Source organism: Electrophorus electricus, chromosome 24 (assembly GCF_041902795.1).
Source record: "Electrophorus electricus isolate QZ-2024a chromosome 24, ASM4190279v1, whole genome shotgun sequence".
In the NCBI taxonomy this organism is placed as follows: domain Eukaryota; kingdom Metazoa; phylum Chordata; class Actinopteri; order Gymnotiformes; family Gymnotidae; genus Electrophorus; species Electrophorus electricus.
The window spans coordinates 10,931,561-10,946,681 of record NC_137520.1 but is presented as its reverse complement, the minus strand read 5'-3'; the positions used below and the strand labels follow the sequence as shown (position 1 = coordinate 10,946,681).

At 47.2% G+C, this 15,121-nt stretch overlaps 1 protein-coding gene across 9 annotated transcripts in view; it reads right to left on the bottom strand.

Annotated features, from left to right (window-relative positions):
- The window catches only part of rerea (arginine-glutamic acid dipeptide (RE) repeats a), a 119,379-nt gene that overhangs the window by 81,879 nt on the left and 22,379 nt on the right, over positions 1-15,121 (bottom strand). For 2 of the 9 annotated variants that reach the window (XM_081707125.1, XM_081707131.1), the window contains exon 1: positions 5,103-5,636. The exons of 1 other annotated variant lie outside the window; for it this stretch is intronic. The gene's annotated coding sequence lies outside the window, so the exon portion shown is untranslated. Of the gene's footprint in view, positions 1-5,102; positions 5,639-12,953; positions 13,028-15,121 lie in introns of those variants that run through there. 6 more of the 9 variants (XM_081707126.1, XM_081707130.1, XM_081707132.1 and 3 more) reach the window with 6 other exon arrangements.

Here is a 15,121-nt window from a genome sequence, read left to right as displayed (position 1 = left end):
CACTAACATTAAATGTTTACTTGCCAAAACAGGCATCAAAAGTATGCTCATTTCTGCCTCTCAAACATGTCTGTCTGTCTGTGTGTGTGTCTCTCTCTCTCTCTCTCTCTCACACACACACACCTCATCTTTGATGACTTGCACTAAAAGTGAAAATGGTTTGCAGGTGGAGAGGAACCCTTTGTTCACCCAGCAAGAATTCTGGGCTACAGACAGCCGAGGGCTTCAGCACAGACTCCCAATTACATTATTCAGAACCCAGGCCAGTCGTGGACGGCACACGCGAGAATGTTTCTAGCCATAACGCCATAATGGGCTGTGGAGGCGGTCCACATTTCAGTTGCGCGCCTCTTTCCCACAGCACAAGATGAAAGTGCTTGGAATACGACTGGGTGGTTTTTTTTTTAAGTCACTTCTAATATGGCTCTGTCACTACCACATGAGGAAGCCCCCCCACCCAATCTCTGCAGCAAATCGATATTGAGGATGGCTACAGGCGAGGCCAGCTAAACTAAATGTGTCCTGTGACGGTTTTAACAGGCAGGAAAAAGCCCAGCTCCACTTTATGACCAAGCTCTGTATTAACAGGTCCAGATGTAGCCCCCGCAAACCCCCCCTCACCACCCACAGCCGCGCCGTGTGAGAGAGACCTCGAGCATGGGCTCAGCTGCTTCAAGCCTTATTAAAAATATCAGTTTCAATTACCCCAATTTCCTAGCGGCTTTCCGTGGCCTCGCGTTCGTTCACCGCCAGTGTGCTGCGCTTCCCGCAAAGTCGCACGCTCCATACATTTACATACGTAATCATTCACGCACGCAGCTAAGAAGCTAGGGCTTCAAAAGCTTAATAGAATTTGATCTAATGCCAGATATTCAGTGTCAATCACGCTGTTGTACCATCAATAGGCTGCATTCAAAACACTTTAAAAATGGCAGCGTATGGCAGTAAAGATAAGGCTACGGTATTAGCTTACATATCAATCTCCGTGATGTATGAGCTACAGGAGGTATTCACACGCCTCTCCTGACTGCCTTGTTTGCAGCCTGACCTGTGTCAGGTCTCCCCATCACCCAGGCAATGAAGCAAGCGCCTGGTGCTTACTGTATCTATTGTCCCGGGGAAGGTGCCAAGAACTAGCCTACACCATGGTAAACAAAGGAGGCTCCACACACACACACACACACACACACACACACACATACATACACACACACACACACACAAGCTTAATTTTGGTGGCTTGCCACTGCAAATGACAAATGATGCAAAACCAAATTTAAAAAAACAAAAAAACAACAACAAAAAAAAAAAAACCACACACACAACAACAAGCAGCCTTTTCCAAGGAAAACTAGTCTTTAATACGCAGTACAGGCTTCTGCACAATGACTATGTGTGTGGGAAACAAATCCGCAAGGGCACGTCCATCTAAACACACTCCCAGAGGCAGGCGGTACGCCAAGCAGTGAAGCCCAGATTCTGAGTTCGAGCGCGACGAGCGGAGAAGCAATGCTTCGGGAACGAGGAGCCTTAAAACCGTAGCTGTCATCGCCCCGGCTGCGGAACGTCGTGGGGCTGAGGCCTGCCGGGACGACAGGCAGCTCCGTTACGCCTCGCTCTACGGAGGAGGCCCAGCCATTGACCCCTCCGGCACGCCACCGCCCCTCGGGGCCTGCGAACAGAACACCGAGGTCGTGCCTCCCTGACGATTTACCAACGGGTGAGGGAACCGCACCAGACCTTTACTGTTACATTAAGTAGCTCTGAAGGGACTTTTTTGACAGTTCACCTCAGGGAAGACATGACACTTAAAGTTTCTCATAATGGGTGCAACTCTTCTAGAATGGCTAATACTGTTCAAGGTATTTATAGACTCAGCATCTTTACATCCACAGGAGACCTATTTTATTGATATGTGCAGCCTAGCGCAGTCTTTATTGGCCAATTCACTTGCATCTTAGCGCTAAGAAACGCATTTAAATGGACAAGGTAATTAGCATCAAACATATCAACGAGATTGTCTTTTCTGCAGATAAGAAACACACAGAATGGTTGGGAGTTGCATTTAAGCATTTGACATGATTGACTGCTCGCTTCAGCTCTGGGGAGAGTCTAACAGTTGATCAGGGAGGAGGATGACATAATTAATCAAAGCCCACGCGCAGCGTACAAAGCCCCAACACCCAGGCAGACCACGAAGACACCGCTAAAAACGCACAGCGCTCACACTTGGCCAACCAGTCAGCCGTTCGCCATTCTTCCGCACTTGATGCGGCACGGCTACCCGGCGTGTCGCAGTCAAAAAGCGTGCTGTAAACAGATCCAACATAACTTCCTTCAGAAACAGAGTGACTTGGTAGTTCAATTATTCAGTGAGCGTAAACTGCTGCGGTTGACCTCTGGGGAGAGACTTAAAACGCAACGGTACAGAAACAGAGAGAGCTAGAAGAAAAAAACCAAGAAGAAATAAGAGAGACGGAGAAAGAAACTGTGGAAAAGCAGTGATGTCTTTGGTTTCATGTTCACTGCAGTTGCTGTGAAGCCTGAAACAAAAGAGCTGTCATTTCAAAAGCCAAAAGAAAAATACCCTACAAACATCTAATTTATCTCCTCACCCACACATCCAGAAAGCTCACACACAATCACCTCTTAAAAATCAGCGAGTGGAAAGAACATTTTTTAGGAACTCCATTCCAGCCTTATTTATGATCTACCAGCTGCTATTTTGCTCATGTAGTCAAACGAGGGTACACTTTATCTTTTTACTCAAACCAAGTCACAGGTCAGTGGGGATACGGCTTGGACGAGAAGAGGAGGCAGTATATTCAATACTCAAGCAAGGCGCGTAGATTTTACAGCCCGCGATGAGGTTTCTCTGAGAGTAATACAAGACAATGAAAACATGCTGTCCCCTCACTTTCCTTCAGCTCCTCTGTGGGAGACGACTCACTGAACGTTTCGCTTCTTTACCTCGGGCTATCCTCAAAGCCATGGCAGGAGTACCAGAGTTCATCAAAGGTTTTGCTCTCAGTTCTATAAACTAAAGGATTAGGGAGGGATACCCTGCTGTTATGATTATAGATTCATGATCTGCAGTCGAGATGTCTGTACAACGGCAAATTCCATCTTATTGTACTGCTTAATCCTTATCTTTCACTCATAACTCTGACTCATGGTTCAAAAATCTGCGCTGCACAACTTACCAAATAACAAGCGCTTAACTGCGAGATAACAATTCACACAGATGCCGTCCTCGTGTCACAATAGCACACAAAATGTTTCAGCGCGTTTACTGTGCCAAAAGCGAGCCACTACCATCGGGTCTTTGATCTCCACATCAAAGAAACACAACAATTTGTTATAAGATTTTGAAACAATGTGACTGCAAGGTGACCAATTCCTTTTAACCCGACACTGCACCAAAAGTTAAGATGAATATGTATTTGCATGTAAAGGGCACAAGAGAGTCCTCCATTTCCAACCCATTATCTGTAGTCATTGTCCTATGAATTAGCCAACCAGAGGCCTCCCACTCCAGTGAATTAATCACATTGGAATCATTAAGCTAGAGGTCACTTCCCAGCTAACAAGGGACAGACAGAAAATATGTGTGGGTGAAACCGAGGACTGGCAAGATTAACCCTATAACCATGTGCCAATTAAGATCTTATTCGGAGCAGGTGAGGTCAGGTCATCTTGATCTAAAAGAATAAATGGTCTAGTTTGATTTTCCTGGGTAGGACGTCTACGTCTCCCCCCCCCCCCCACCGTTCACAGGATATTACTTTCTTAAATTACCATTCTTGGATATTTATAGTTATTTTCAAGAGATTCTAAACGGGATCCAATTGTGATATTATTCATTTTTTTAAAATCCTGTAGCGTCATCTGATGAGCGATAAGCTCCACGGTTACAGTTTGCTCTGACAATCTTTAGGCCTTCTGACAAAACCCATTTAAGAACCACGAAGCAGAGAAGAAAATAAAAAACAAAACCAACACTCTCAACCTATACTCAGAATCCCAGTTCGCCAAAGTGCATTCGATTGTTGGGGCTAGCCATTTTCATGCTGTTTGAAAGATATTCTGCGCAGTCTCAGTCACATGAAAACCAAGTATGACCAATAAAACAGTGATTACAGAGAAAAGAACAAGACACTTCCCCCTCACACACACACAACTTGTAGACTGAAATCAGATAAGCCCAACTGTGAAACAAATACGGTTTAAGACTGGTCTTTTCCAACCAGCTGCCCTCCCCCACCCTGCAGCCAGTCACTCGTGCGCCAAAGCACCCACATTGCTAGAGCCTGACTAATCACACACAGGCCATCATCAGGCCACAGTTCATATGCTTTTTTCACCTCAGGGAAGCTAAGATGACTCGGCTGTCCCACAGCAGCCTGCAACTGGTCAAGCAAGTCTAGGAAAGCCCTCTCTCCACTGCTCCCAGGGCTTTCGGTAAACAGATGGTTATAACTCATCACATCCAATCTCTGGAGGGTAGTACACGGGGAGGGGGCTGCGGGTTACGAATGCTCAATGCAGGCACACTGTTTTGACTCACTAAAAGATTAGTAAGCTTTCGCTCCCGCCCCCTCAGTCAGTCATTTAATATCACCAGAGAAAGATGAAAGCTGCACTGAACATACTTCGGTTGGAACACACCACTCCAAAACTGATATATCATTACTTAGTAATTCAAAGCATACATAATTCATGCTGGTGTATCCAAGTTCACAAAAAGGGGGAGGGAGGGTGTCAAACATGTGAGTCAGTCCAGAACCATTCACCACTAAGGCTCTTTTGAGTTGCTTCTGGACTGCCTGACCCTAGAGAAAGGGTGCCTTAGAAAGTCTGAAACAGTGAACGCATAATCTACTTGCTAGAAGCCCTTGCTGGAAGGATTCTTAAAAGCACACATGCCTAGCCTCTTGCAATTCTGATCAAAAAGTGAAACACTTACAACAACAACAACAACAACAACAACAACAACAAACTCCACTTGGAATGCGTTCTTTCGAGTTCTAAGCGCGTGGCGATTGCCAACATTCCATCCGTATCCCACCCACTCACCGTCCAGTCACCCATCCGCTACTCACCCGCCAGTCTGACGATCCAACTTCCAGTCTCCTGCTGTGAACAACTCCAAGCGTAATCCGCGTCCGTTACTACGAGGTGCGCCCGCGGAACTTCGCGGCCCGGGCCAAAACCCCCCCCACCACCCCCCCCAAAAAAAACCCCACACCGGGGCTAAACGGAATCACGCGGCCACTTTGTCCTGTAAGAGCCGCCGTCCGTGCATGTGGAAACGGGCACTTGCCTCAACAAAAGACGACGTCGCGTTCCTCGTTGACTCACGTCCGGATCGCCGGGCGGATCTTTCTGGAGCCGAGCGGAGTGAAATCCCTCCCGAACGTTACGCGCTTTCAAAAGTGCAGCTTGATACAGTGGAGGAGTTCGAGGGGAGGAAATCAGTGAGTTCGCCGTTTACAGACTCCGCTTCCTTTTTCACACACACACACACACACACACACGCACACACGCGCGCGCGCACACACACACACACGCGCGCGCGCGCTCTCCCCCTCGCTCTGCCTCTTTCATATGCACACACACCACGTTCTCTGTCTCTCTCTCCCTCTGTAACCCCCCTCCCTCCCCTCAGCTGTTCAACAGACGCATCCACATGGCTGACCTAGTCTTTATCCAGACACTAGTGAAGGAGAATCACTCACACACGCACACACTACTAAAAAGCGAACGAAACAAAAACATGGACTGGATTCAAATTACCGTCGGGACAAAGGAGTGCGAAAGGGATCGCGAGGGATAGTAAAGCGTTGTTGGTCTATTGGAAACTGCACCGGTAAGCAAGATGCTGTAGCCAGTATCCCCAGTGAGATCAACACACGCATAACCGCTGTGAGGAATAGTAACGCACCCGTGACGTCCCCCTCTCACCCAGGAAAAAAGAAAAACTGCCTACATAATCAGAACAACATACGCCAAATATCATCTTAAAAGACATCATCGATCAAATACCTTCATTTGTCCAAATATGACAGTGATTCCGGTTATGGATTTTTCAGTGTGCTATAATTATGGCGTGCCTTTATTATTGTAAAGGAGGTACTGATGACAGGCTGGAGGCGAAATAAAAGGAAGAAAACGGAGCACACGGCTTCCTTTCCTCGACAAGCCTGATCTGACTTGTGAACATCCCTTATATCTATGGGTAATTCATTAATGATTCATTATTATTTATCTTTAGCTGTTGCATTCATTCACAGTAATCGTTCGAAATGGACTATGTGCCACTGAAACATATGTATGAAAATACAACTCATTTTTAAATATAATTTACTTCAGATTAAAAAAAAAATAATAAAAATCTAGTCAAGGCCAGAATAGGCCAAAATTCATATTCTGCAATTATTTCTTTCTTTCTGCCACACATGGTGGCTTTAGTACCTCAAAAAAATGTAATTCTTCTAGGCTCCACACTGCCAAGAACAACTTACGCATGGCAGTGTTATTTTTGGAAAGACTATCTATTATCACAATATTATAATAAATATAAAGTGGCTCCAATTCTAGTATTGTGGTGAAATTCTCCTAGTGTTATCTCATCAGGTTAAAGTGCAATTAGCTAAAACAAAACCTACAGGCTGATTGGCTACAACAAACCCAATAAGGTTGTCCTTCTCACCACCCCAACATAAAGCATGTATTCGGAGAGGCAGCTAAGATCAATAGGAATCAAGTTTGGTGTAGTGTGGGCCCTTTATTGTGCTGCAAAGCATGTAGCCTGTCAGGTTTTCAAAAGGAGGAGGTGTCCCTAGTGATCCCAGAGCTGGCAAACGTTCTCCAGCTCCAGGGAAGCCAGAGACAGTGTGACTCCTGTTCTCCTGACAATCCTCAGCACAGCCCAGCACCGCCACACACACACACACACACACACACACACATACACACACACACAGCAGGCTACCTCCTCCCTCCCAGCAGCAAGCGTTTGGGCTGCACATTCAGGCATATTTATTACATTTACTCAAGTGCATCCTTATTTATTCCCCCCCTTATTCAGCTGCTCCCACACTACTTACAATGAGCCCAACAGGAACCCTGAGTCACTCGGCACAAAAATTCTCATAGGGCAAGACGATATTTAGAGAACGCGCATTCAAAGAGATACCAATCGCTGCACTCAGGCTGCCAATAGGAGATTAGCTCCTGGTGGCTGAAAGGAAGGGCGGGGGGGCGTCCAAAACACACGAAAGTGCATTTGACATTGCTGCAGACACTCAACTGCTGCATCGAACCAAATAGTTGTGGAAGGTGTGGGCACAGAGTCATGATGACAAACCCTGGAGCGAGGCGCAGGCCACGCCAACCTGGGGAACGTGAAATCATTTTCTAATGAGTGTGTGCAACGTGAAACGCATTTCTCTCCAGTAACAGCCGTCCATTAACGGGAACCTACAGTGCAGTCGTTTTTCGGCCTCGAACGGGCAAAACCTCGCAGCTGGCGAACCCCAATCCGCCAGGTGCCGTGGACCCAAGTCGAGGTTGGGAAGGTGCCACTCTCGGGACTGGCGGTGGGAGACCAAGGCTGGGCTCTCCGTGTGACTCAGGTGGTTCTGAGAAGCGAGGCTTTCCGCTTCCTGCACTCAGACATCTCTTCCGCAGACATCCTTCTCTGCAGAGGAGAATCCCATTATCAGGCAGACGGGAACTCCACCTCCAGGATTTCACAGCTCCACTGTTTATCACATGGCCCTGTCAAGTTGGGCACCATTAACCCATAATGAAAGGAGACAACCGGTGCAGTTACAAGCAAAGCACTCCACATTCTACAGGCCTCAGCATGTATTTGGGAAGCAGACTGCGTCTATTCAGTATCGCTACGTATTCAACACCCCATAACAATACCTCCACTGGCAAGGTTTCTCTGCTCACGCTAGTTTATCACAGCACAGTCTCATTTTACATTGTAAAGTTAAAAAAAAAAAAAAAAAAAAAAAAAAAAAAAAAGACATCTCCACACTAAAATGATGACTGACAGAAAGAACAACTCCTAACAGATTACATATTCTGTCAGCAGATGGTAGCTATCAGGCTACATTAAAAAAAAGAGAAAATTAAAGTGCGGGGGGGGGGGAGGGGTGCATTTTCTTCCCTGAGCATTTTGCTGGTGAAAACAAAGGCTCAACAGAACAGGACCACAAGTGCCAGAATTTACTTCTGTCAAACAAAGAAGAAAAAAAAACATCCATTCTGTTCTCAGTTCCTCCTCATCAGTTTTGTGTTTGTCTCATTAAAAAATTAAAGACTTCACAAAGAGCGGACCGAGCAGCCATGCTCACTTTTGTCTGACTAACCCCTCGATGCGGCGCCGCTGCCGCCGCCAAAAACAGAGACGCTCTGAAATACAAATAAGCGAGCCGGCAGCAGAAACAAGAACAGTAAAAAAGCTGACATGGATGAGTGAGCCAAGCCTGGGAGCGCCTTGGCAAGCCTCAGAGGCCCTGGCCCCTTAAGCACTCACATCTAGTAACTTCATTTAATGCATTCACCAGGGAGCTGCAGACAAGTGGAGAGGAGACAGATCCTGACTGAAGGGGGGGGGGGGTTCGATTTAAAGATTTAGAATAAGACAGTCAAGTAAGCATGAAGGAATAAAATAATTGCATGAAATCCGCTTCGGAGATGGATATTGAAAAGGTGTTCTTGGCGTAGAAAAAACAACCACCACCACCACCACCATCTCTCCCCTCATTGTGGGTTGCCTTAAAGAAACTAAGAAACTACAGAGCCCACAGCAGACATTTTCAAGGGAAGACTAAACAATGGGAGCCCGGATTGGTGGAGGGGGGAGGGGGAGGAGTGGGTGTAGGCTGGAGATGATCACAGCCCTACTTCTCTTCCTCGCTCCCTCTCTTTGCCAGAGGTCATATTCACACTCTGATGCAGCCGTCAGGAAAGAACACTCATGTTTCCCTACTAGACACACAAGCGACTTCCACTTGCATTTACTCTGCCTTCAAACACACTCTCTCTCTCACACACACACACGCGTGCATGCAGCATCTGCTGACAGGCTCTCTCCTACGAGCTGACGAGAAAAACTTGACTTCGGTTTACCCACTGCCATTTTACCGCTCTGGTACTTTCACCAGGAGCCTCATGTACAAGCTCTGAGGTTAAAGGAGGGGCAAACCGGTTGGGGTGAGAACAAGCCAGGAGACACGACGCACTAGCTAGAACCAGACGTGCTGGAAGACAGCACAGCCGCACAAACACCTGAAATGGCACTCCGCGGTCCAAGTGGCCAAAAAGCTCCTAAAATAAACAGTAAGAGCCCTGTCCTCTCGAACAGTGACAAACAGAGGAAGTTTAATTGGCTTCACCCTCGAGTGAATTAGCCTAAACATGCTGTTAAGTCAAGGTCTGGTTCGGCTCAAATAAAAAGACATTTTTCACACAGTCTCATTATGGTAACTCCAAAATAAGCCATGTTCTTAGACAAGCCCAACAGACAAGTACTTACCCAAACATTACCATTCTCCCATTTCAAACAGTCATTTGTGAGATAACTGCCTGATCAACCTATTATTTAACATCATAAACACAGCAAAGAGAAAAGGCGGGGGCTCTTTTATGCGACGCAAGGAACGCTCAATTTCATTGAGAGATCACTCGTAGGCAGAGCCTGCGTAGCTAACTTGTTTACTTTGCCATTCAGCCACAGTTGGCAAGCACAGACCAACCCCAAACCCCTGTGACACTCGTGTGTTGGCTTTATTTATTGCGTTTGCCAAGCTATACAACCTCAGGAGAATTCATCTCTCAGGCGGCAGTTAAATGCTAAAACCACAGCGTTAGGAAAAAGCAGCGCAAGTGCTAGCTTTTCCAGATGTGTGACTGTCACCTGGCAAACAAATTAGATCCTAACATGTGAAGGCGAAAGCTGTGTCTCTCCTTCGTATAACGACGCAGGAGGGAGCTTGTCGAGGGACAGGCGGCCTGTCAGACTGCTGCACTGTTCTTCAGGCCTCATACACACACTCGTGTACAGGCCTAAATAAGTGGTTACTTCTGGAAATAAACAGGCACGCTTGCCCACATTTACACACAAGCACACCCCAGGTCTTTGAGAAGGCGTAAAGCCACTGAGTGAAGAGCCTTGAATTTTCTCCTCGTTTGCTAGTTGTAAATGGCCTATCAGAGCCAATACCACTTCCTCAAGACAGTTAGACAGTCATAGACCCACACACACATAAGCCCACACCATAAAAAAAAACAAAAAACCCAACCACAGCTTCTTCCTTAGGTGCTACATTACTCATTACTGTATTCTCCGTATTCAGAGCACTCATTTGGACAGTCTTCTTGTCTGCAGACACAGTTAAACAGCATTTGATTTAAGAACATGGGAGGGGAAAAAAGTCAAACAATAAATGCCTCATCTGTGAATCAAAAACATTTTGTTTTTTCAAATCAAATGCCTTTGTCAATTAGGAAAACGAAAACATTTCTGCATTTTCACACAGTATGAATAACATGCAAGCAGAGAGAGTAGGGAGACAGGAAACAGCACAAAACATGGTCAGTTCAATCAAAGACTGATGCGCCCAAGACTTACATATTTTCACTGGCCCAAAATTCCCATGCATGCCACAGATCCTAGCGGGCGGTGGAAAGACAGACTGAGCTCAGGCCATTGGTTACAGCTCTGCTGTCCAGACTCATTAGATCACAGAGCTAGTGCCTGCCATGTGTGAGTAGGCGCCTGTTTAGCAAAACCCATCTCTTACTCTGCCCCCTTATGGACAACAAGTGGAAGCACACTCCAGCAGTGCTCCAAAAGCTCTTGAATGTGCAGTGGAACACACGTGAGCGTAATCAGACAAGGAAGAACAAAAGCAGAGGATTATAAACAGAATATCTATAGAGCGTTGACTTTCAGAGCGAGGCTCTCCACAGCAGGGGCCAATTTAAAGGCTGCTGTTTGTGACTCACTGTTTACAGCTCAGATAAGACCGGATGATATGATCAAACATTTCTCAAATGAAGGCACACGGGTTTGGGTGACTCACAAACCACACAGGAACAGTACACACTATTCCCAGTCCATTTCCACCAATCAGAAATTGATTAATAATTCAGAAAGCTATTAACAGCTATATGAATTACTTTTCGAATATGAATGCAAGAAAATGGGGTGGGGGGGCTCCAGCGAGACGACGTAGCCTGAGTATTTTTAAGTCTGAGTGCGAAGCATTAAGACTCTTGCTGGGCAATTAACTGTGTGAGGAGTGGCTTTGTTTGTTTTGGTAGAGTAGCTTTTGTAGGATGCGGCGACCGGCCAGGCAGCCGTTATAACGCTGTCTTCCAACTACTGGCGACGAGTGCGTTTCGGAGCAGCCCTGCAGGCCCAGACGGGCCAGGCTGTGACCCGAGGCCTGGTGGTCCCATTGCATCAGAGCCAAGCTATGCGGTAAGAAAACAGGGCATGTTGAAGGTGCTCGGCGGGGAGAGCCGTGGGGTTATTGTCCCCCTGAGGGCTGCAGGTATGGTACATTCCACAGAGCAAAGTGGCCGAAGCGCACTACACGCCCCCGTGCGGAGCGCGAGAGCACCCCCCCTCCCAGGCCTGGCGCCACTCTCCCCACACAGACACCCTCGCACACTCGCCTTAATCCTCGCATTTGTTCGCTGAGAATGGGCGAAAGTGCAAAAAAATAAAACAAAATAAAACCCTTAATGTGTGACGACTCTCTCACAGCAGATATCGATTCCAAATACAGGTCTTCAAGTGTGCTTGATATGGCCATGTTGAGTACAAATACCAGTAGCAACTAGTTTATTCACTGGACCAGTACATTGTAAGTTGATATGTGAGATTTCTTGTCAATGAATAACTGAAATAACTAGTATGACAATGTTTAGTTCACAAAGTCACATGAATTGATATTCAAACTAACAATGTTTGAGTAGTTGAGTCTGTATTACTAGTATGGTACCTTGTGCTGCTTTCAGACCATTCTACTGCTGCTGCTCGTATCAGCGCATCTCTAATCATGACAGTTGTTTCCATCTTCAATCTGTCTGTCACTATGCATTATTCACTTATCTGCACAGCGCACACTCATCAAATTACAAGTGATGGGAGCCGTCTTATCCTCTGCAGTGAGACAGGAGCCGCAGAGCCGCTGCTTTAATGTGCACAGTGTGAAAGTGTGTGTGTGTGTGTGTGTGTATATATTATATATATATATATGTGTGTGTGTGTGTGTGCGCGCGCGGTTAAAGGGCCAGGTAAAGATGATCGTTGTTGCCTGAGGCCTGTGTGATGGGTGTCAGACGCCAAATATAGAAAGAGTGAGTGAGTGCGAGAGCGAGAGAGACAGAAAGAGCACATAAGCAAGCAAGCGTGGTGGTGGTGGTGTGTGTGGGGGGGGGGTGCTGCAGAGGGAGAGAGCCTGCAGAAAGCCAATTACTAAACTCATTAAATAACCTGCGCCAGAGCTCTGAGAGGCATTGCCTAGATATCATTACCGGATTTATTACTGTCATTTGCATCTTGTGATTCAGCTTGATACTTTATAACTGGCTAAAAAGAGAGGTCACATCACAATAATCACATCGAACCGCAGGTGAGACCGGGCTGGCGTGCATATGGGTGGTGAGACTGCAAAGCAGTGCGTCTGCCACATTTAACCAAGTAATGCACGGGTGATGAAATGGAAGATGGAAGTGCATGATGGAAGGAGTACAGATAAACAGAGGACAGCAATTCCAGACAGCTTAGCGATGGTGGCGAGAGGATGGAGAGGAGGAAACGGAAAAAGCAAACAGCAAAAAGGTTCAACAGAATGGTGGATGACGAGGGACCAGGCAGTGATGGAGGAAACATGCCAATTGGTGGCTGTGGTGTGGGGACTAACCTCGACTGCATTCAGCTCCAAGCACCCCAGAACACGCCTCCAGCCGGCCTCACAACACGCACTCACACACGACACTGAGGAAGGGAAAAACAAACACACACACACACACACACACACACACACACACCACTAATGGAGGAGGGGAAAACAAAACATGAATGAATGGGACACATGAGTAAACATCACAGTGCCATAGCAGGTTTTTCTAGAATGCGGCAGAAAGAAACTGAACAAATGAATTGATGGCATAGTGGAGTCATACTGGTGGTTTACTTAACAATGCATTCATTTGCATGGGTGAAAATATGGGGGGAGACAGAGAACACCACAAGCACATTGTCTAGGTGACAACACCTCTCACTCAGCCATTTGATTCAGTGACATTTAGTAGAAGCACTTATGAACCCCCCCCCCCCTCTGAAACCAAAACGCACACGTACACTTAATTTCTCAGCCTCCTCCACCCTGCGTCACCCTACCCCAGCCTGAGTGCTTGGAAATAAAAACATCAGGGCTGTGCCTCGCAGCACCTGTTCAATAACATTGACATTTCACATTTAGCATCCACAGACAGCAGCAGCAGCAGCAACACCGCTACGGAGGCAGCCGCGGATTTCGCACGCTGAAAACACAATGCAGCTGCAACCCAACCGATTTACCCGGGCTGACGCACGCACGCAGCTAATCCCCGTGCGCTTCGCACGAGACGGGGCACGTCACAGACTACCCCCTCGGACAGCGGCACTGACGAAACACGAGCGCGCTGTTTGACAAGCGTGTTCCACAGCCCGCGCATGCCCGAACACACAGGTAAAGGCGTTCTTACCCCTCGCACGCTCTCCGGGCCACGAGACACACCTGCTTCTCAGCATTAGGGCTCGCAGCCCCCTGCAATTACTCGAGAGAGAGATGATTAACTCAGCGGATTAGACCGTTGTGTTAAAACGATGACTGTTTGTTTCTTTACTTATTGATTTTTGCTCTTAAACAACTGCAGTCACCCCGCCTGTCCGGCGTCAGCGTGTGTGTGTCGTGGAGCAGAGCAACAGGGCGTGGGAACCACTCTGGATCCTTCAGTAGCGTGTCATGCTAAAACGCTACATGTGGTGCACCGAGGCAAGGATCCACCGCTTCCTGTCAACATGGCGACTGGGCCGCGCACACACACGTGAGGAAGAGAGGGCACATCAACCTCCACTCTCAGCCCCGCTGAACAGACCTATGCAGTGTGCGTTTCATCATTAGTCAAGCTGTTTAACTTCGTCTGCTAGCCTAATGAACAGCAAAAGAAGGGGGGGGGGGTATAATGCATTACATTACATGAACAAGCAGAGGAATTTATGTAAAATAAACAAACAAGGCCTGAGTCAAAGGAGCGGTCCTGCGGTTTTATCTGCAATTCCCTGCCTCGAACACAGATTGTACTAGGTAGTTAATCAGGGCGCTCCAAGGGGGGGGGGGGGGGGGGGCCTTTTGTGCGGGGGGGACTTTAAAAAAAAAATCCCCACTCATCACACAACAGCCCGTGCTGTCCTGGTACCTTCTGACAGCGCGGGGAAGAGGAGCTTACATGTCTTTGCTGCCTGCCTCTGAATTGCTCTTAAAACATAACAGCGCTGACATCCCTCACGACTAAACCCCAGCCGCCGTCATATCCCACACTCGTTAGCCCCCCCGTAAGGCAGGCTGGAGTCCGTGTCCAAGCGCAAATGCAAAGGCCGTTCTCTTTTATAGCTCAGCAAGAACATTCGCACAGTACTAAAATATATATATATATATATACACACACACACACACACACACAGGCACCGTAGCTTCATTGTTAAAAAAAAAAAAAAAAAAGATTGTGTGTGTATATGCACCCCACCCCCAACACTTGTGGTAAGGATTAGAGACGTAGGCGACGCCGCTTCCACCAGATCTAAGTGATTTAATGCTAATGCAGAGAACAAAAACTGCTCGGCGCTCTTAGGAACACAAGCGCTGCTCTCCCCATTTGTCCACGGGTCACAGCGGCTCTCTGGAGGATTCGCAGACCATTAGAAATTCATAGCTGCTCCGCTACAGAAAAAAATTAAATAAAGAAGGGGGGGGGGGGTCTCCCCACTCCACTTAACACAACAGCGTCGCTTTTACGAGCCTGCGGACCGAAGCCACAAAACAAGTCG